Source organism: Myxine glutinosa, chromosome 2 (genome assembly GCF_964187855.1).
Source record: "Myxine glutinosa chromosome 2, kmMyxGlut1.1, whole genome shotgun sequence".
Classification (NCBI taxonomy): Eukaryota; Metazoa; Chordata; class Myxini; order Myxiniformes; family Myxinidae; genus Myxine; species Myxine glutinosa.
In genome coordinates, this window is record NC_136262.1 from 121,173,894 (window position 1) to 121,194,752 (window position 20,859).

General features: G+C 46.8%; 1 protein-coding gene across 1 annotated transcript in view; it reads right to left on the reverse strand.

Moving 5' to 3' along the window:
* LOC144890796 (receptor-type tyrosine-protein phosphatase S-like) overlaps nucleotides 1-19,801 on the reverse strand; it is a 97,945-nt gene extending 78,144 nt beyond the window's left edge. The window contains exon 1 of the mRNA XM_078772630.1: nucleotides 19,438-19,801. The gene's annotated coding sequence lies outside the window, so the exon portion shown is untranslated. The remainder of the gene's footprint in view (nucleotides 1-19,437) is intronic.
* Between the last annotated feature and the right edge of the window lie 1,058 nt (nucleotides 19,802-20,859).

The following is a 20,859-nucleotide window of genomic DNA, read 5'->3' on the forward strand; positions in this document are numbered from 1 at the left end:
TGATCTTTCTTGGGAAAACCACATTTCCAAGCTGGCCTCCAAAGCCAGTCGCCGACTGGGCATCCTCCGTCGTGGGAAGTCCTTCCTAGGCACACCTGAGCTCCTCACCACATACAAGGCTTTCATCCGCAGCTCAATGGAATACTGTTCTCCCCTATGGGCCGGTGCTCCTGCCTCACACCTAGCTCGGCTTCACGCTGTTGAATCCAAAGCTTTCAGAATCATTGGAATCTCCCGCGATGAAGCTATCTCTGAGGGCCTTTCACTCACTCACCGCAGGCAGGTAGGTGGTCTTTCTGTCTTCTACCGACTCCTCTCCGGCCTTGCTCCCCCAGCTCTCTCTGTGCTCTGTCCCCCAAATATTCCTACTGGTCGCACAAGATCTGCCAGCCACCCTCTGATGGTTAAACTGCCGAAATCTCGGCTCTCTGCTCACCTTCACTCTTTCATTCCTCTTTTCTCCCGCCTCTGGAACAAACGCCCTCACTCCCTTCAATCCCACTCCTCCCTCCAGGTCTTTAAAACAGCTGTTCACCACCATCTCTTATCTTCCCCCATCCAAAACCTTGATCTTTTCTACCCCCACTAATTCACCCCAGATCCACCTTGTTTGAAATTCCAACTACTTTCCTGGAAGTCTTGGCAGTGTCCATATGTTTTATACCTCTCCCACCCCCCCCCCCCCTTCCCATGCCTTCCCCCCAAAGCCCTCTCCCTCCCACAGTTCTCTCGATGTCTCCATGTCTCTCGGTCCCTGCTCTCAAATGTTGTGTTTGTGTCCTTCCCCCTCTCTCCCCATCTTGTCTACCGCTCCCGATGTTATTTGTTTTGTGTGTCTGTTTGTCTTTCTGTGTGATTAATGTTCGCTCTTTCACGAGCCTCGATCTTGTATACAAAAAAAAAAAAAAAAAAAGCACAAATGGTACAATAAAAGTTACGACCCAGACACATACACAGACAGACAAACAGAAGTGATTGGAAAACCGTTTCCTACTGCACGGAGAACAGGCTAAAAATTGCTCCGCAGATTAAGCCACAAGGCAGCGGGAATCTTTGTGGGTGTTACAGTAGTAGTCGTGTTGTAGTCTCAGCACTCTCTTTGTACAAAGTCTAAAAATGTCAACAGGAGGATGCTTCCTCACAGAATGTTAAACCTTGGTCGAGGCTCTTTTTTTCTTCTTGCTTTCCAGACCGTACCATAGTTTTTATATCCACTTGGAGCCTCGCGTTTCCGAACATATTAATACACTTCCAAAAGAAGACTGGGATGGGAATTTTAATTGAAGTACTACTTGATTGGAGGAAAGCACAGATGTAATGAACCAAATGGATTCTTCGGTGTGTTTAATCTTCAGGTGAAAGATTATATTTGATGGCTCGAGACCGATCGTTGGACGTCGTTTTAATTAGATTGCTTTGTGCAAATCTAAATAAATGAAAGGAGTCTCACGCATCACAGTTCAATTCGGATAAAACACTTCATATAGCTTAAAATACATCGCAGAAGATTGTTCAACAGAAATTTCCATAAAATAAAGGAATTAGGAAGAGGAAACTGAAAAATAAAAATTCTCTCAATTCCTGATACAGGAGCATACCAGATCCCAGCTTCGAGAGGAGTATAAAAGGAATGGCATGACAACAATTCACTCCAAGATCACATACCTGACTCGTTACCCTGCGCTCGCGAAGCGAAAGGCAGGGTTAAGCATTCGGGTCCGTCCGTACGTCGTACGTGCGTCTGCATTTTAAAAAAATTCATTTTCTCGGCAACCGTTGGTCCGATTGACATGAACTTTTCACCATAGGAGGGCCTCCTCCTGTAGAATATTTTAGTGAATATTATGACATCACAAGTCACGTGGTACTGGCGCCATCTTGGAAAAACCAAAAAACTTTGCACCTCTATATCTCAAAAACCGCTGCACAGACATAATTGAGACAGGTCTCATTGCAAAGAACTCTCCAAGCGGAAAAAACATATGTGAATGATGACGTCATAGGTGCCGCCGTTATGACGTCATAATTCGACAAGTAAACAAGCGTTACGCCTAGGTCCCCCCAAAAAGTCAGCGAGCATGACGTCATGCGTCACATGGTTTCGGATGTGAGTTGACAAAGTGGAAGACGCAAAGAGGCCATCTTGGATTTTGACATAGCGACCCAATTTTCAATAGGGTTCTTCCTTATGCCCAGATACACCCACACACCAGATTAGAAGTTGGTACTTCGCTTATTTTTCAAGATATTCCGCTCACAAGGTTCAGACATACATGGCGGCGGCCATCTTGGATTTTGACGTGGCGACCCAATTTTCAATAGGGTTCTTCCTTTTGCCTAGATACACCCACACACCAGATTAGAAGTTGGTACTTCGCTTATTTTTCAAGATATTCCGCTCACAATGTTCAGACATACATGGCATCAGACATACATGGCGTCAGACATACATGGCGGCGGCCATCTTGGATTTTGACATGGGTTGCACCCACACACCAAATTTGAATGCGGTCCTTCGCTTACGCACGCCCGCACGCACATCCGCACGGACGGACACACGGACGGAGGGGAAAACCATAGTCCCCCTTTCGCTCCGCGGTGCGACGGGGGACAAAAACGTTATCCGATCAGGATGAAATTTCTTGAGCATCTTCTCGGTATAAATTGATGGAGAAATAAAATTATAATGACGTCGTAGGGCACATGGTTCGGACGCCATATTGTTTTGAGTGAAAAACCACTAAAATCCAATTTTCTCCTAAACAACTGAACAGATCGAGGCCAAACTTTGCAGGCAGAATCGCATACCCATGATGAACAAAAAAGTCAACGAGCATGACGTCATGCGTTACATGGTTTCGGAGTTATGAGCATAAACTTTTAAAACTGACTCTCTGACTCTCTTGAAAATCCTCTGTATCTCTTTGCTGATGACTCTACTCTCTGTCGCTCCATTCTTCATCCCTCAGATCGGCAGTCTGCAGCCTCCTCACTCTCTACAGACCTGGACAAAATCACAGACTGGGCAAACAAGTGGAACATGTCTTTCAATCCTGACAAATCTCACACTCTTACGATGTCTCTCCAAAAAGACCGACTGGACAACCCTCCCATCCACTTTCTGAATAATCCTCTCCAAGAAGTTCTGTCACTCAAGCTTTTGGGTCTCACTATCTGCCATGATCTTTCCTGGGAAAACCACATTTCAAATCTGGCCTCCAAAGCCAGTCGCTGACTGGGCATCCTCCGTCGTGCGAAGTCCTTCCTTGGCACACCTGAGCTCCTCACCACATACAAGGCTTTCATCCGCAGCTCAATGAAATACTGCTCTCCCCTCTGGGCTGGTGCTCCTGCCTCACACCTAGCTCGTCTTCACGCTGTTGAAACCAAAGCATTCAGAATCATTGGAATCTCCCGCGATGAAGCTAACTCCAAGGGCCTCTCACTCACTCACCGCAGGCAGGCAGGTTGGTGGTCTTTCCGTCTTCTACCGACTCCTCTCTGGCCTTGCCCCCCCCAGCTCTCTCTGGGCTCTGTCCCGCAAATATTCCTACAGGTCGCACAAGATCTGCCTGCAACCCTCTTATGGTCAAACTGCCAAAATCAAGACTCTCTGCTCACCTTCACTCCTTCATTCCTCTTTTCTCCCACCTCTGGAACAAACTCCCTCACTCTCTTCAATCCCACTCCACCCTCCAGGTCTTTAAAACAGCTGTTCACCACCATCTCTTATCTTCCCCCATCCAAAACCTTGATCTTTTCTACCCCTGCTAATTTCACCCCAATTCCACTTTTTTGAAATACCAACTTCTGTCCTGGAAGTCCTTGGTGTCCTTGTGTTTAATACTTCTCCCTCCCCCCCCCCCCCCCTTCCCACGCCTCCTCCCCCCAAGCCCTCTCCCTTCCACACATCTCCCTGCTCTCAAATGTTATGTTTGTGTGCTTCCCCTTCTCTCCCCATCTTGTTTTCCGCTCCCTCTTTTTATATATTTTGTTTGTCTGGTTGATTTGTTTGTGAAGTAAATGTTAGCTCTTTCACGAGCCTCGATTCAGTATACAAAAAAAAAAAAAAAAAAAAAAAAAACCTAGCTCCTCCCTCATTTTTGATCCTATCGAGGGGAATCTTCACAGATGTGTTCAGCATATCAGTCTACTAAAATGACCTTTTGGAATTTGCGACAGGTCACGTGGTTTGGCAGGTACAAATAATTAAACGAAAAAAAAATTATAACTCTTGAACCGCTTCATTGATCGACGTGAAACTTTATATTATAGTCAAGGTAATGAAGTGTAACATGTGTGAACAATTTCAAGATGATTGTATGTACGGTCTGGAAGCTAGAAGTCGTTATTGCGTGAAGAGGAAGAGTCCTCTAGAGTGGGCATGGAATTAATTATCACACTGCACATGACGAGCAGGCAAAGTACGGAGCAACCTCACGGGGTCATTTTGACCTCAAATAAAATTCTGATTTCAGATTTGTCAATCGCCGAGGTATATTAACACATGACCAAAACAGATTTGGCGAAATTCCGACGATTTTTGACGAAAATATAACATTTGTGTCTGCATTTCAGTAAAGTAAAGTGTGTGCCGTGTCAGCATTTTAAAAATTGAAACGTGGCTCATTGTAAAGAACTCCATATGGGGAATAGGTGTCGTTAACGATGACGTCATTGGTGCCATAATTAGGACGTCATAATTCGACAGGGACAACGCTTAGTCTGATCAGTTTGAAATTTATTGAGCATGATCTATGCAACAATTATTTAGAGAATATAAATTTATGATGTCATCGCTCACGTGGTCTGGCAGCCATATTGGATCAAAAAAAAAGAAACGTTCAAAAATAGAAGAGTTGGCTCACACCAAGTTGACTGCGCAGGGTAAGTATTCTATGAATACCATCTAGTTTAAGGAAGTAATTATTAGACAAGAACAAAGTGGATAATTCTGCACCTTATCCACACCTAAGCAACGCATTCTGCACCTTATCCACTGGATATTGTAATTATTTATTATTATCACATGGTCTCGGCTTGTAGAACAGATCAGGACACAATGTGAGAAAGGGAAAAGGCCAACAGCAGGACAGAGGGAGAATGCAGCCGGAGACGGACAAACAAGGGGATGCAGGTAACAATGAGGGTTAGGGAAGAACAGAAGGGGTGGACAAGATGGATACAAAAGCAAAATTTTGGGAGGACCGGGGACGATTTAATGGGTGATCATGGCTTTGGATGGGGGAGGACCTGAGATGGTGGTGAACAGCTGTGTTGAAGACCTGAAAGGAGACATTGGATCGAATAGAGTGTGGCAGACAGTTCCACAGGCGGGGAAAAAAAAGAGGAATAAAAGAGTGGAGGTGAACAGTGGTTCTGGATTTAGCCATTTTCTTTCAGAGGGGGTTGCTGGTGGACCGTATACGCCCTGGAAATAGTTGGGGGGGGGGAGGGGTGCACAGAGAGGGCAAGACCAGAAATTAGGTTTAAAAAAAAGACAGAGACCGCTGACATGTCGGCGATGGCAAATTGATAGGCCCATAGACTATATAGTAGCAGGGTAGCTGTTTTCAGCTACCTCAGAGTGACGTCTCTGCCCTATGCGTGTGCCGAGCTCAGCTGGCTCCGGCTGTATGGGCACCTTTGCCCAGGGCAATGGATCCCCACTGCCTTATAAATGTGCCCATGAAAGTCAATGTTGGCAGAAATTTAGGCATCACTGCACAGCATCTGCAGACAGCTGTGTCAACTATGGACATCAAGGGTAGCTACCATCATACCGATGGCCTGGCCAGGCTGCTGTGCCTATGTGCATTAGACTTCACGTTGCATTTACTGCACCTGCAGCCAACGATGCTCATAGGAATAGAGAGTGGGAGAGGGACAGCACACACCTCTCTCACTTTAATCGCTTCTCTGTGCAAGTTTTTCTTGTCATTGACACCTGCTCACCACCTATCTATACCTAAGTCCTGTAGCGAGGGAGGACTGGTGTCGGCAATCGGCAACAGATGCTGCTGGAAGTCCCTAGTCATGAGTCCACACATATGGCGGACCAAGTGAAATGGTCTTTCGTTATCTACCAGGAGCAACAGTAACATTTGTATCCTGCTTCGGCATCACAGCAGCCCTCTTCAGGGGTTGCAGTGCTCTTTCTACATGAAGAAGGGGATATAAAAAGTTCCCCAATGAAAGCTTACTCTACTTCGGCTTACCTGCCTACCACGGCAGGTTGGTCATCCATTTCTGCGATCGAGAAAAAACAACTCAAAATAAATTAATAAACAACAAGAAGTCCAACAAATGTAACAACACGCCAAATTTCCGTGCCTGGAATATGCACACGTTGCAAGGCAACGGCAACCTCCTCAAACATCGAACGGCCATTATTGGCCACAAATTGGCACGATGTGTGATAGACATTGCAGCACACAGTGAGACTCGTCTGCCTGGAAAATCCCATCTTGAGGAACGAGGCTCCGGATATAAGTTCTGCTGAAGCAGCAAGCCAGAAAGTGAAAGTCATCAGGCAGGTGTCGGTTTTGCGATTAAAACCAAACATATAACCTTCTAGATTCTGTCCCAACTGGTATCGGTGAACGTCTCATGACTGTGCGACTCAAACTTGACAACGAACGCCATGCTACTGTCATTGGTGCATACAACCCTACCATGACAAACACAGATGAGGTCAAAGAGCAGGTCTACGATAACCTCTCAGCAGTCGCACAGTCAACATGTCATGATGTCAAGCACACACATGTCATGAGAGACTCCGACTGTCGGTCCCACCACCGGCTTGTTAGGATTCAAATATCACTCAAGATGAAATCTCAAGCTTGCTTCAAAGCTCACCAGCTTAAATGTAGCGATGTGCAATCACAGCTTCGGCATCGTCTCAATGCCACCTTGGAACCATTGGATCTACCTACAACCACTGCAGAAGTGGGATGGGCCTACAAGAATCACCTTCAGGGCAGCTTATGACGTCCTCGGTTCTGTTAAGTTTGTCACAAAGACTGGTTCGATAAGAACACCTGCCAGATCAACAGTTTACCCAACTCCATGCATGCGGCTCATCCTTGCGGGATTGATGACAGAGGCTCAGGGAGCAAACACTCCTCTTACCTACAACTTGGGAGACTGGGCACAGTCAAGACTACACTCCATGAAAGAAAGCTGGTGGGGAGCAAGAGCGGAAGAAAGACAGGAGGCAGCTGATACAAAGAATTTCAGGCCCTTCTATGTTGGTCTAAAGGCAGTCTATGGACCATATTCGCTCAGTATCGCTGCACTCGGTAGCTCAGATGGCCAGCACCTTATCACAGATCCAAACAAGATCCTGAAGCACAACGTTGAGCACTTTCATTGTGTCCTAAATTGCCCATCCTCCATCTCAGAAGCGGCCATTGGCACTCTTCCCCCAGCAGCCAATATTAGAAGACCTTGCCCGCCCTCCGACTAAAATAGAGACCAGCAGAACTATCAAAGGCATGTCGTCTGGAAAAGACCCTAATGATGATGGTATCCCCTCTGAGGTTTTCAAGTTTGGTGGTGCCAACCTCCTCACCCAACTGGCCCAACTCTACAATGCCATCTGGAGTGGAGAGTCAGTACCCAAGGTCTTCAAAGATGCCACAACTGTTCCTCTGTTCAAATGCAGAGGTTATAGCTTATGTGTCGATAACTATCTATTGCTGGGAAAATACTTGCCCGCATCATTCTTAATCACACGTCACCAACAACCGTCAACAGCGTCACCACAGCCAAAGTCGCTTTCGTGCTGGACGTGGCACGACCCATATGATGTTCTCTGCTCGTCAACTTCAGGAAAAGAGCAGAGAACAACATTGCGATCTATACATTGTCTTTGTCGACCTTAAAAGGGTGTTTGATCTGGTTAGTAAAGAAGGCCTGTGGAAGCTACTGTACTAAGTCGGCTGTCCCACTAAGTTTATCACCATCATCAGATCCTTCCACGATGGCATGGTTGCTCGTGTGAGGGACAGTGGATGCACGTCTGAGTCATTTCCTGTTACCAACGGCACAAAGCAAGGCTGTGGCCTAGCTCCCCTATTATTTAGCATTGTGTTCTCCTCTCGATACTTCATGATGCCTTCAGAGATTGCACCCGGGAGCGATGATCCAGTTCCACACCGACGGCAGTGTCTTTAATTTGCAGCGTCTGAAGGCAAAGTCCAGAATCACGGAAATGCTGTGCCACGATCTATTTTTTGCTGACAATTGCACACTTTTCAGTCATAATCTCAAAGATATGCACTTTATTGTCAACATCTTTGCGCAATCTCCTCGTCGCTATGGCCTTACAATTAGCCTTAAGAAGTCCGAGGCTGTGCTTCAGCTGAGACCAGAAGGTGCGGATACCGTCCCATCCATTACCATCGATGACACGCCACTCAGAGTTATAGATACGTTCTGCTACTTTGGAGGTGTCCTCTCTCAAAATGCAATGATTGCCAACGAAGTAACATCAAGACGAGGTGAAGCATGTGGCCTTTGAAAGATTGATGCATCGCCTTTGGCATGAACGTAGCATTCGCCTGGACACCAAGATCAGTGTCTACCATGCCGTTGTCTTATCGACACTCCTGTATGGATGGGCATCTTGGACACCCTATCATCACCATATAAAACGCCTTGATCAATTCCACATGCGATGCCTTCGTAAGATTCTTGGCATCACCTGGGGACACAGAATAACGAACACCTCAATCCTATAGACCACCATCATATCCAAGGAATGGAGTATTTCCTGATGCAAGCCCAGCTTCACTGATAAAGCCACCTCACATGCATTGAACCTTGGCACACCTGAGCTCCTCACCACATACAAGGCTTTCATCCGCAGCTCAATGGAATACTGCTCTCCCCTCTGGGCTGGTGCTCCTGCCTCACACCTAGCTCGTCTTCACGTTGTTGAAACCAAAGCGTTCAGAATCATTGGAATCTCCCGCGATGAAGCTAACTCCGAGGGCCTTTCACTCACTCACCGCAGGCAGGTTGGTGGTCTTTCCGTCTTCTACCGACTCCTCTCTGGCCTTGCCCCCCCCCCCCCAGCTCTCTCTGGGCTCTGTCCCCCAAATATTCCTACAGGTCGCACAAGATCTGCCAGCAGCCCTCTGATGGTTAAACTGCCAAAATCAAGACTCTCTGCTCACCTTCACTCCTTCATTCCTCTTTTCTCTCACCTCTGGAACAAACTCCCTCACTCTCTTCAATCCCACTCCACCCTTCAGGTCTTTAAAACAGCTGTTCACCACCATCTCTTATCTTCCCCCATCCAAAACCTTGATCTTTTCTACCCCCGCTAATTTCACCCCAAATCCACTTTTTTGAAATACCAACTTCTGTCCGGGAAGTCCTTGGTGTCCTTGTGTTTTATACTTCTCCCACCCACCACCCCCTTCCCACGCCTCCTCCCCCCAAGCGCTCTCCCTCCCACACATCTCCCTGCTCTCAAATGTTGTGTTTGTGTGCTTCCCCTTCTCTCCCCATCTTGTCTTCCGCTCCCTCTTTTTATATATTTTGTTTGTCTGCTTGATTTGTTTGTGAAATAAATGTTAGCTCTTTCACGAGCCTCGATTCAGTATACAAAAAAAAATAAAAAATTGAAGACTGTAGAATCCCAAGAGCACTTTTCTACGGACAACTTAAATTTGGTAAACGGTCACGTGGTGGACAAATGAAGTGCTATAAGGACATCCTCAAGTCTACACTCAAGTCTTGTGGCAATCGAGTTGTCATCTGGGAACATCAGGTCACAAACAGGTCAACTTGGCATAACATTTGCCACAAAGGCCTGGACCACTTTGAATTTGTAGGAGACTTGCTCTCGAGAGACAGAGGAGGCAAGAATGGAAAACCTGCCAATGTCCATCTCCGCAAGGACCAGTCTATACATGCAATGTTTGCGGTAGACGCACAATGCTTCGTGAGCACGCCAACAGAGGAAGGATTCGTAGAAAGTGATGACTCGCACAATCATCATCGTTTTTTTCTTGCAGGACACACAAGATCGATCTGCCAGCAGCCCTATTCTGGTGCAAACTGCAAAAATCAAGACTTTCTGCTCACCTTCACTCTTTCATTCCTCTTTTTCCCACCTCTGGAACAAACTCCCACACTATTTTCAAAACAGCTGTTCACCACCATCTCTTATCTTCCCACACACAAAAACTTGATCTTTTCTACCCCCGTTAATACATCCCAAACCCAACTCCTTCAAATTCCCCGTTTTCTTTCCTGACAGCCGCTGTAGTGTCCATATTGTTTATCCCATGTAACTGTACCCCTCCCCAGACCTCTTCCACAGATCTCCCAATGTCCCTGTTCCCGACTGTTGTTGTGCTTCCGTCTTGTGACAATAGCTCAAATAGTAAAACAGTTATGGCCTGGACACACACGCGCGCACGTACGCATACACGAACACACACACGAAAGGTTTGGGTCAACACCTCCGCCACAGAAGGTAGATGAAGTTTATGTTTTCACCACTGTCTATTTGTCTATGAACAGGATATGTCGAAAAGGTATGGACGGATTCAGACAAAACTTGCCTGGTGTTGGTTTAACGGATAACGTGGCTGAATTGAGATCTGTGTTGGGGTCTTGAGTTTGAGCCCCTGTGGTGCCGTTAAAATAACACCAGGTGGGTTGCCTCAGTCATCCTTCCGAGGTCAGCAAAATGAGTACCAGATGACTGGTAATAGGGGGAATTGCATCAGCAGCACAGCCACACCCCCAGGAAGTGATGCAGCCAAGCAACCACAAGCTGCATGCAAACCACCGGACAAAATATGGTGGACAAGTTGGGTGTGTGACAAGGACAAATTGATTCGACATTGGTGAAGATCCGGATATGGGAATTTTAAAGCAAGTCTTCACCATTGAGAGGTGAGGCCAAAAAACGATATATAGCACGATATATTAAAGTTGTGGTCGGATTATGATAAAACTTGGTGGACGAGTTGGTTAGATGAACTAACCTTGTTCATCAAACCTTGCAAAGGCAAGTTTTATCCCATCTCGTCTTCAGTTGTCATACCTTTCCTCCCGTCCATGGTACACTGAATCTTGTGGTGAAGCAGTTGCCCTGAAACAACTTGCCTTCGCCTCCTGGAAGGCAAATCAAACGGAAGGAAATCTCATTTACTTTCACAAAGCCCGGAACAAGTGTGTGTCTACCCTCAGGAAAGCCAGGAAGCACTATATCTTTACTCTCAAGAGTGAACTCTCAAACCTGTCTCCCTCCTCCAAATCCTGGAGGCATTTCGTCAAATCCGTTTCTGGTGTTTGTTCCCCCTCCATCCCCTCCCTCAACTCAAACGGCTACACAGGTGACTCCGCGCATGAAAAAGCTGAATGCCTCAACTCTGTGTTTGCCTCAAAATGTTGTGCCCCAAACCCATCCCTCTCTGTACCAACCGTACCCAGTCGTACCCAGCTGCTCCTGGACTCTGTGTCCTTCTCTCCTGACAAGGTGGAAAAGTTTCTGTCAATCCTCGACTCTGATTCTGCAACTGGACCAGATGGCATCAGCCCACGGGTCCTAAAATCCTGCTCTGCTGTTCTCTACACTCTCTAGTTTGCTCAAGGTCATCTTCCATCTGCTTGGAAATCAGCGAACATTACCACTTTACACAAAAAAGGTGCAAAAACAGATCCTTGCAACTACAGACCAATCAGCCTTATCCCAATTATCAGCAAAGCCATGGAATCCATCATTGCTTCAGATATCAACTCCTTCCTCTTTTCCAATGGCTTCATCTCTGATCATCAATTTGGTTTCAGACCAGGTCACTCTACTTTGGACATGCTGCTTCTGGTGTCTCAACAAAGGATGGAGGTCCTCAATGCCAAACAGGAAATCAGAGCCGTCTCCCTTGACATATCACGTGCCTTCGATACGGTCTGGCACCCCGCTCTGTTCACCAAACTCTCCTCCTCTGGTATCCATGGAAATCTCCATGCATGGCTTGCGGACTTCCTCTCTGGTCGTAGTCAACGTGTGACCCTGAATGGATTTCTCTCATCTCCTCTTCCTGTTCAGGCTGGAGTCCCCCAAGGTAGTGTTCTGGGCCCTGTGCTTTATCTGGTCTTCATCAATGATCTCTCCGACTCTCTGGAAAATCCTCTCTATCTCTTTGCTGATGACTCCACTCTCTGCCGCTCCATACCAAATCCCTCAGATCGGCAGACTGCAGCCTCCTCACTCTCTGCAGACCTGGACAAAATCACAGACTGGTCAAACAAGTGGAACATGTCTTTCAATCCTGACAAATCTCACACTCTTACTATGTCTCTCAGAAAAGACAGACTGGACAACCCTCCCATCTACTTTCTGAACAATCCTCTCCAACAAGTTCTGTCACTCAAGCTTTTGGGTCTCACTATCTGCCATGATCTTTCCTAGGAAGACCACATATCCAAGCTGGCCTCCAAAGCCAGTCGCCGACTGGGCATCCTCCATCGTGCAAAGTCCTTCCTTGGCACACCTGAGCTCCTCACCACATTACAAGGCTTTCATCCGCAGCTCAATGGAATACTGTTCTCCCCTCTGGGCTGGTGCTCCTGCCTCACACCTAGATAGTCTTCACGCTGTTGAAACCAAAGCTTTCAGAATCAATGGAATCTCCCGCGATGAAGATAACTCCAAGGGCCTTTCATTCACTCACCGCAGGCAGGTTGGTGGTCTCTCTGTCTTCTACCGACTCCTATCCCGCCTTGCTCCCCCAGCTCTATCTCTGTCCCCCAAATATTCCTACAGGTCGCACAGGATCTGCCAGCAACACTCTTCTGGTGAAATTGCCAAAATCAAGACTCTCTGCTCACCTTCACTCCTTCATTCCTCTTTTCTCCCGCCTCTGGAACAAACTCCCTCACTCTCTTCAATCCCATTCCTCCCTCTAGCAAGGTCTTTAAAACAGCTGTTCACCACCATTTCTTATCTTCCCCCATCCAAAACCTTGATCTTTTCTACCCCGTTAATTCACCCCAAATCCACTTCTTTTTTTGAAATACCGACTTCTTTCCTGGAAGTTCTCGCAGTGTCCATGTGTTTTATACCTCTCCCACCCCCCTCCCCCCAAGCCCTCTCCTTCCCACAGATCTTCCGATGTCCCTGATCTCTGCTGTTGTACTTGTGCGCTTCCCTCTCTCTCTCCCCATCTTGTCTCCCGCTCCTTTTATTGTATGTTTTGTTTGTCCGATTTTTTTTTTTTGGGGATTGATGGTAGCTCTTACACGAGCCTCGATCTTGTATGAAAAAAAAAGGGAAGAAAAGATGACAAGAACAAGCCAATTCGATTTTGGTTCAGGTCCGAATCCAAATCCAGCCTATCAGTGGGATACAAAACATAAACTGTTCAGCCTGGCAGATGTATGCGCTCTGCAGAGTGCCGTCCTAATTTTTCACTTTTGTGGTGCTATTCCTTATTAAACATTTTTGGGAAGTTAGAAGTGTTCAATACAGTTACATAACAAGAAAGAGCAATCGGAGATTGCAGACCATCGCCAGGACATGTTTGTGTGGTGTATTTTGTGTGGCGTTTGTTCCGTGTCGTTTTGAATAAGGTTCCTTTTTCTGTCCAAGATGGCTGCCAAATCACGTGACCGATGATGTCATTTTCACACTATATGCAGCAATGATGTGAGATTATATTTGTAAAATTTCACATCAATAGGCTAAACGCTTTCAGAGAAACTATTTTTTGAATATTTTCCTTGAATCCAATATGGCTGCCAAACCATATGACCGATGACGGTTTTTTGGGGTTTTTTCAACATTATATCCCCATGGGTAGGTGAACATAGTTAAAATTTTGCATCAATCCGTTCAGTGCTTTCAAAGAACAATAATTTCATTCATGCAGATTTTGCATAAGATCCAATATGGCTGCCACACCATGTGACCTATTGTTTAACCATTTTTAAACTTTATTCCTCAATACTAGTAGATCATGCATGTGTGGAGTCGTAAGCCACCATCGATGTCGTAAGCCACTCTGGAAAATAAGATTTTTGAAGATCTTTTTTTTCAATCCAATATGGTTGCTGAACGACATGACCCAGGACGTCATCAAATTAATTATCATTATGACGTAAAAAAAAAAAAAAATCAATTTAATAATTTAATTATGTGTCGATCACGATCAAGAAATTTCAAACTGATTGAATCAAGCATTCTACTTGTGTAATTATGACGTCATAAAGATGGCACAGATGATATCGTCATCAATATGTTGTTCCCCATGGGGAGTACTTGACAATGAGCCACGTTTAAATATTTTCCATTAAGCGGTTTCAGAGATATAGAGGTGCAAAGTTTTTCGGTTTTTCCAATATGGCGCCTGTACCATGTGACCGATGACATCATAATTATCATTAAAGACTTCTGCAGGAGGAGGCACTCCCATGGTGAAAATTTCGCGTCCATCAGACCAACGTTTGCAGACAAAAACATACTCACGTTTTATGCGGACAAACAAACGAACAGACAGACCCAAATGCAATACCCTCTCTTCCGACGAAAGTAATAATTTGGATTTCTGTGAAAATCAATTTGATATCTTTTTACACCTTTAAGTATATAAATAAATTAGGGAATTGAAAGAGTTATATTTTTGTTATACATATTATATTATCATGTACTAGTAATATCCACTTGTCACAAAGGAAATACGCAGGAAACAGTTTGTGGATTTTTGTACAGTAAATAAAAAACACCCCTGGGGCTCACCTGGGAGAATAAACACTACACTGCACTGAGGGTATTTTAAACCAATTTGAATGGTTGCTAAAGACAGGGCAGCATGTAGAATCATACTAACATAATCATAACACTTTAAACCACCTTTAGAGGCCATTTTTCCCCACAGAGCAGGGTTTGGCATTTTTCGGGCACCGTGGTCCCCTTTTGGAAGCAATGTTTTATGGCCGGATGCCCTTCCTGCCGCCAACCCTGTAAGTCGTCTCTTGCGACACACAGGGAATTACCAGTGACCAGGTATTCAATTTGCCGAACGCAGAAGGATGACAGGCTGAGTCAACCCACCTGGCCTTAATTCAGCGATCGACCGGGATTCAAACCCAGGATCCTGGGATCCCAAGACGCACCCTAACTGCTTAGATTTGAACCCAGGTTCCAAGGATCCCAAGCCGGCACACTAACCGCTAAGCCAACACCAGGCTATGATCATAAGACTTTAAAAAATTGGTACATCACGGGTGGTGAAGGTTGTGGTGAAGTTTCATCGGAATAGTGTGTGTAGTTTCAGAGGAGAAAGCAAATATCTATTTCATCAGCGAGGTCCATTGCTTGAAATTCCATGAGTGAGTTCACCATTTCGCCAAGAAAGTAACTTTCAACAGAACAGCGTGTGAAGATCCAAACTCTGCGAGAAGAAGACAGAACAACATGTGAAGATCCAAACTCTGCGAGAAGAAGACAGAACAACATGTGAAGATCCAAACTCTGCGAGAAGAAGACAGAACAACATGTGAAGATCCAAACTCTGCGAGAAGAAGACATAACAACGTGTGAAGATCCAAACTCTGCGAGAAGAAGACATAACAACGTGTGAAGATCCAAACTCTGCGAGAAGAAGACAGAACAACATGTGAAGATCCAAACTCTGTGAGAAGAAGACAGAACAACATGTGAAGATCCAAACTCTGCGAGAAGAAGACAGAACAACATGTGAAGATCCAAACTCTGCAAGAAGAAGACAGAACAGCATGTGAAGATCCAAACTCTGCGAGAAGAAGACAGAACAACATGTGAAGATCCAAACTCTGCGAGAAGAAGACAGAACAGCATGTGAAGATCCAAACTCTGCGAGAAGAAGACAGAACAACATGTGAAGATCCAAACTCTGCGAGAAGAAGACAGAACAACATGTGAAGATCCAAACTCTGCGAGAAGAAGACATAACAACGTGTGAAGATCCAAACTCTGCGAGAAGAAGACAGAACAACATGTGAAGATCCAAACTCTGCGAGAAGAAGACAGAACAACATGTGAAGATCCAAACTCTGCGAGAAGAAGACAGAACAACATGTGAAGATCCAAACTCTGCGAGAAGAAGACAGAACAACATGTGAAGATCCAAACTCTGCAAGAAGAAGACAGAACAGCATGTGAAGATCCAAACTCTGCGAGAAGAAGACAGAACAACATGTGAAGATCCAAACTCTGCAAGAAGAAGACAGAACAGCATGTGAAGATCCAAACTCTGCGAGAAGAAGACAGAACAGCATGTGAAGATCCAAACTCTGCGAGAAGAAGACAGAACAGCGTGTGAAGATCCAAACTCTGCGAGAAGAAGACAGAACAACATGTGAAGATCCAAACTCTGCAAGAAGAAGACAGAACAGCATGTGAAGATCCAAACTCTGCGAGAAGAAGACAGAACAACATGTGAAGATCCAAACTCTGCGAGAAGAAGACAGAACAACGTGTGAAGATCCAAACTCTGCGAGAAGAAGACAGAACAACATGTGAAGATCCAAACTCTGCGAGAAGAAGACAGAACAGCATGTGAAGATCCAAACTCTGCGAGAAGAAGACAGAACAGCGTGTGAAGATCCAAACTCTGCGAGAAGAAGACAGAACAACATGTGAAGATCCAAACTCTGCGAGAAGAAGACAGAACAACGTGTGAAGATCCAAACTCTGCGAGAAGAAGACAGAACAGCGTGTGAAGATCCAAACTCTGCGAGAAGAAGACAGAACAACGTGTGAAGATCCAAACTCTGCGAGAAGAAGACAGAACAACGTGTGAAGATCCAAACTCTGCGAGAAGAAGACAGAACAGCGTGTGAAGATCCAAACTCTGCGAGAAGAAGACAGAACAACGTGTGAAGATCCAAACTCTGCGAGAAGAAGACAGAACAGCGTGTGAAGATCCAAACTCTGCAAGAAGAAGACAGAACAGCGTGTGAAGATCCAAACTCTGCGAGAAGAAGACAGAACAATGTGTGAAGATCCAAACTCTGCGAGAAGAAGACAGAACAACGTGTGAAGATCCAAACTCTGCGAGAAGAAGACAGAACAACATGTGAAGATCCAAACTCTGCGAGAAGAAGACATAACGTGTGAAGATCCAAACTCTGCGAGAAGAAGACATAACAACGTGTGAAGATCCAAACTCTGCGAGAAGAAGACAGAACAACGTGTGAAGATCCAAACTCTGCGAGAAGAAGACAGAACAACATGTGAAGATCCAAACTCTGCGAGAAGAAGACAGAACAACATGTGAAGATCCAAACTCTGCAAGAAGAAGACAGAACAGCATGTGAAGATCCAAACTCTGCGAGAAGAAGACAGAACAACATGTGAAGATCCAAACTCTGCGAGAAGAAGACAGAACAACGTGTGAAGATCCAAACTCTGCGAGAAGAAGACAGAACAACATGTGAAGATCCAAACGCTGCGAGAAGAAGACAGAACAGCATGTGAAGATCCAAAATCTGCGAGAAGAAGACAGAACAGCGTGTGAAGATCCAAACTCTGCGAGAAGAAGACAGAACAACGTGTGAAGATCCAAACTCTGCGAGAAGAAGACAAAACAACGTGTGAAGATCCAAACTCTGCGAGAAGAAGACAGAACAACGTGTGAAGATCCAAACTCTGCGAGAAGAAGACAGAACAGCGTGTGAAGATCAAAACTCTGCGAGTAGAAGGCACTGAAGAAAAAAAACAGAAAAGGTGAATATCGCCTCCAATGGTGCGAGGTCCACTTTGCAACACCTGAAAGAAACTAGCTTGGTCCAAGACAAGAAAAGACCAGGAAGACCCAGAAGAACCTCCCCAAGGTAAGTTAAGCAGATGAAGTTGGTTAAACGCAGGTGCAAGAGAAGGGATGAGTGTGGGAGTGGGTTAGGGGTGGGGGAGTGCGTTGGGGGGTGGGGGTAAGAGAAGGGATAAGTGGGGGAGTGGGTTAGGGGGTAGTGGAGTGCGTTGGGGGGTGGAGGTAAGAGAAGGGATAAGTGGGGGAGTGGGTTAGGGGGTGGGGGTAAGAGAAGGGATAAGTGTGGCAGTGGGTTAGGGGATGGGGGAGTGCGTTGGGGGGTGGGGGTAAGAGAAGGGATAAGTGGGGGAGTGGGTTATGGGGTGGGGGGGGGGAGTGCGTTGGGGGGGGTGGGGGTAAGAGAAGGGATAAGTGGGGGAGTGGGTTAGGGGGTGGGGGAGTGCGTTGGGGGGGGGGTAAGAGAAGGGATAAGTGGGGGAGTGGGTTAGGGGGTAGTGGAGTGCGTTGGGGGGTGGAGGTAAGAGAAGGGATAAGTGGGGGAGTGGGTTAGGGGGTGGGGGTAAGAGAAGGGATAAGTGTGGCAGTGGGTTAGGGGATGGGGGAGTGCGTTGGGGGGTGGGGGTAAGAGAAGGGATAAGTGGGGGAGTGGGTTATGGGGTGGGGGGGGGGAGTGCGTTGGGGGGGGGTGGGGGTAAGAGAAGGGATAGGTGGGGGAGTGGGTTAGGGGGTGGGGGAGTGCATGGGGGATGGGGGTAAGAGAAGGGATAAGTGGGGGAGTGGGTTAGGGGGTGGGGGAGTGGGTTAGAGGGTGGGGGAGTGCGTTGGGGGGGGGGTAAGAGAAGGGATAAGTGGGGGAGGGGGTTAGGGAGTGGGGGAGTGCGTTGGGGGGTCGAGGTCAGAGAAGGGATAAGTGGGGGAGTGGGTTAGGGGGTGGGGGAGTGCGTTGGGGGGGGGGGCGGGTAAGAGAAGGGATAAGTGGCGGAGTGGGTTAGGGAGTGGGGGAGTGCGTTGGGGGGTGGAGGTCAGAGAAGGGATAAGTGGGGGAGTGGGTTAGGGGGTGGGGGAGTGCGTTGGGGGGTGGGGGTAAGAGAACGGATAAGTGCGATATAATGAGCCGTCGGGTTGAGTTTGTGGTTAAAAACATTAAAAACTGCTGTGCACGGAAAGTTCGTTGAAAGCATTTGTAACCACAATGTGAAGCACATAACCTTTTGGGACCGAAGATGCTGGAAGTGGAAACGAAACCAAGACAAAGGAAAATAGAGCTGGAAAGATGGAGATTAAAAGGACGAAAGTTTTATTTATCTCTTAAATCATATCATACCATATAATATAAATATAATCAATAAGCAGTTACATTCGCATCGATTTTTACTCTCATTTCATTCCTCGTGGGAAATCCCCGACCCGTCGGTCTTTTCCGGGGTCTCGGGTCTCACGTCTCGGGTCTCGGGTCTCGCGTCTCGGGTCTCGGGTCTCGGGTCTCGCGGAGATGTCACGAGCACGTGTGCACCACAAACACCCCAAACGTGTGAAATATAAACATTAAATGATTCATAGTCACCTTATCATCATCATCACAGATTCCACATCGTGCTGCACATACATCATCTTATTCTTCTTCACACCCCACAACACTCAGTCCCCTTCTCACACCTCTTACCTGAAGAGGGGATGCGAGGCGCAGGAGAAAAGGCGCCAAAACCGGGGACCGGGAGCGAGGAAAATCAGGGTGGATTGGAGGGATTGCAGAGAACGTGAGGGAAGCTTAACAAATAGTCGATAATTAGTCCGGAGGAGGTGCTGCATCAAGACACAAGTAAATGGAAGCAAAATAGCGATTTCTCTTCTCAAAGCGAGAGGAGAAGCAATGAAGAGAGAAAGAGAATGAAGCGCAGCTCATGGACCGATGGGGTGAAAAGGGAAAGCAATTTGTCATTTAGATGACAGTAAAATATGGAATTAAATAGCGACAAGTGGCCTCCTCGTTGAGAACGACAACGAAAAAACACAAGAGCGGGACAAACGCTCCCGAATGAACCTCGTCGCACTCCAGTCATTAACATACGCGTGACGTACGACAGGACGCGGCGCCGCGTGTTACGTCATGACGCACGAAAAGCCGCTCCCTTCACAAGATTCCACTTTATTCCGAGACACGTTCAGGTTCAATCTGGATTTTAATTCGGATTGAGATTCTAAAGCGAAGTTTTCTTTTTGTTGGGATCAAACGGAAATAAAAGTCCATTTGGTAAATGGGAATCATCTCGACGTTTATAAAACGAGGTATTGCCTCAAGGGACAGCTCGCGCTCAGGTACTTTGCGTGATTGCTTGTTCGCTGGCAGGTCTCCCTCCTTGGGTTCGTTTATTGATATATTTCTATTTATTGATGTATCGAAACCATCACTTGATGAGGCGGCGATTAGCGAGACGAGCACCGAGTACCACAAGTGATAACAGCAAATATATACTTGTGGCGGACACAAAAGCCCACTGGCGTGGTGACATCATTCCACGCACCAAGTGGGCGGTGGCCACGCCCGAGGGGTAGGCGTGGCCTCATGATATACACCGGGCGACCAGCCCGGATGAGTTCAGTGTTACAGTGTAGTCTTACAATAAAGACGTTTATATGTTACCGCTTGTCCGCTTCCTCCTTGCTCACAAGCAGCGCGCGTAACGCCGCGCTTTACTGGTGACCCTCGACGTTGGATCTGCCGGAGCGATCCTTCCACACGCGACGCCATCGCCATGGCCGCCTTCGTCAAACTTCCGGAATTTTGGGAGGCTCAGGCCGAAGTCTGGTTCGTCCAGGCCGAAGCCCAATTTCAGCTTCGGCACCTCACCGGCGATGACACGCGCTACTGCCACGTCGTCGCCTCCCTCGGGCCCGGCACGGCCGCTCAAGTTGTGTCCGTCCTTCGCCACCCACCGGACGGCCACAAGTACGAGGCACTCAAGCGGCTACTCCTAGCCACGTTCAGCCTCACGGACGACGCACGGGCCGACCGCCTCCTGGATCTCCCCGAGCTCGGTGAGACGCGCCCGTCGGTCCGAATGGACCATATGCTGTCACTGTTGGG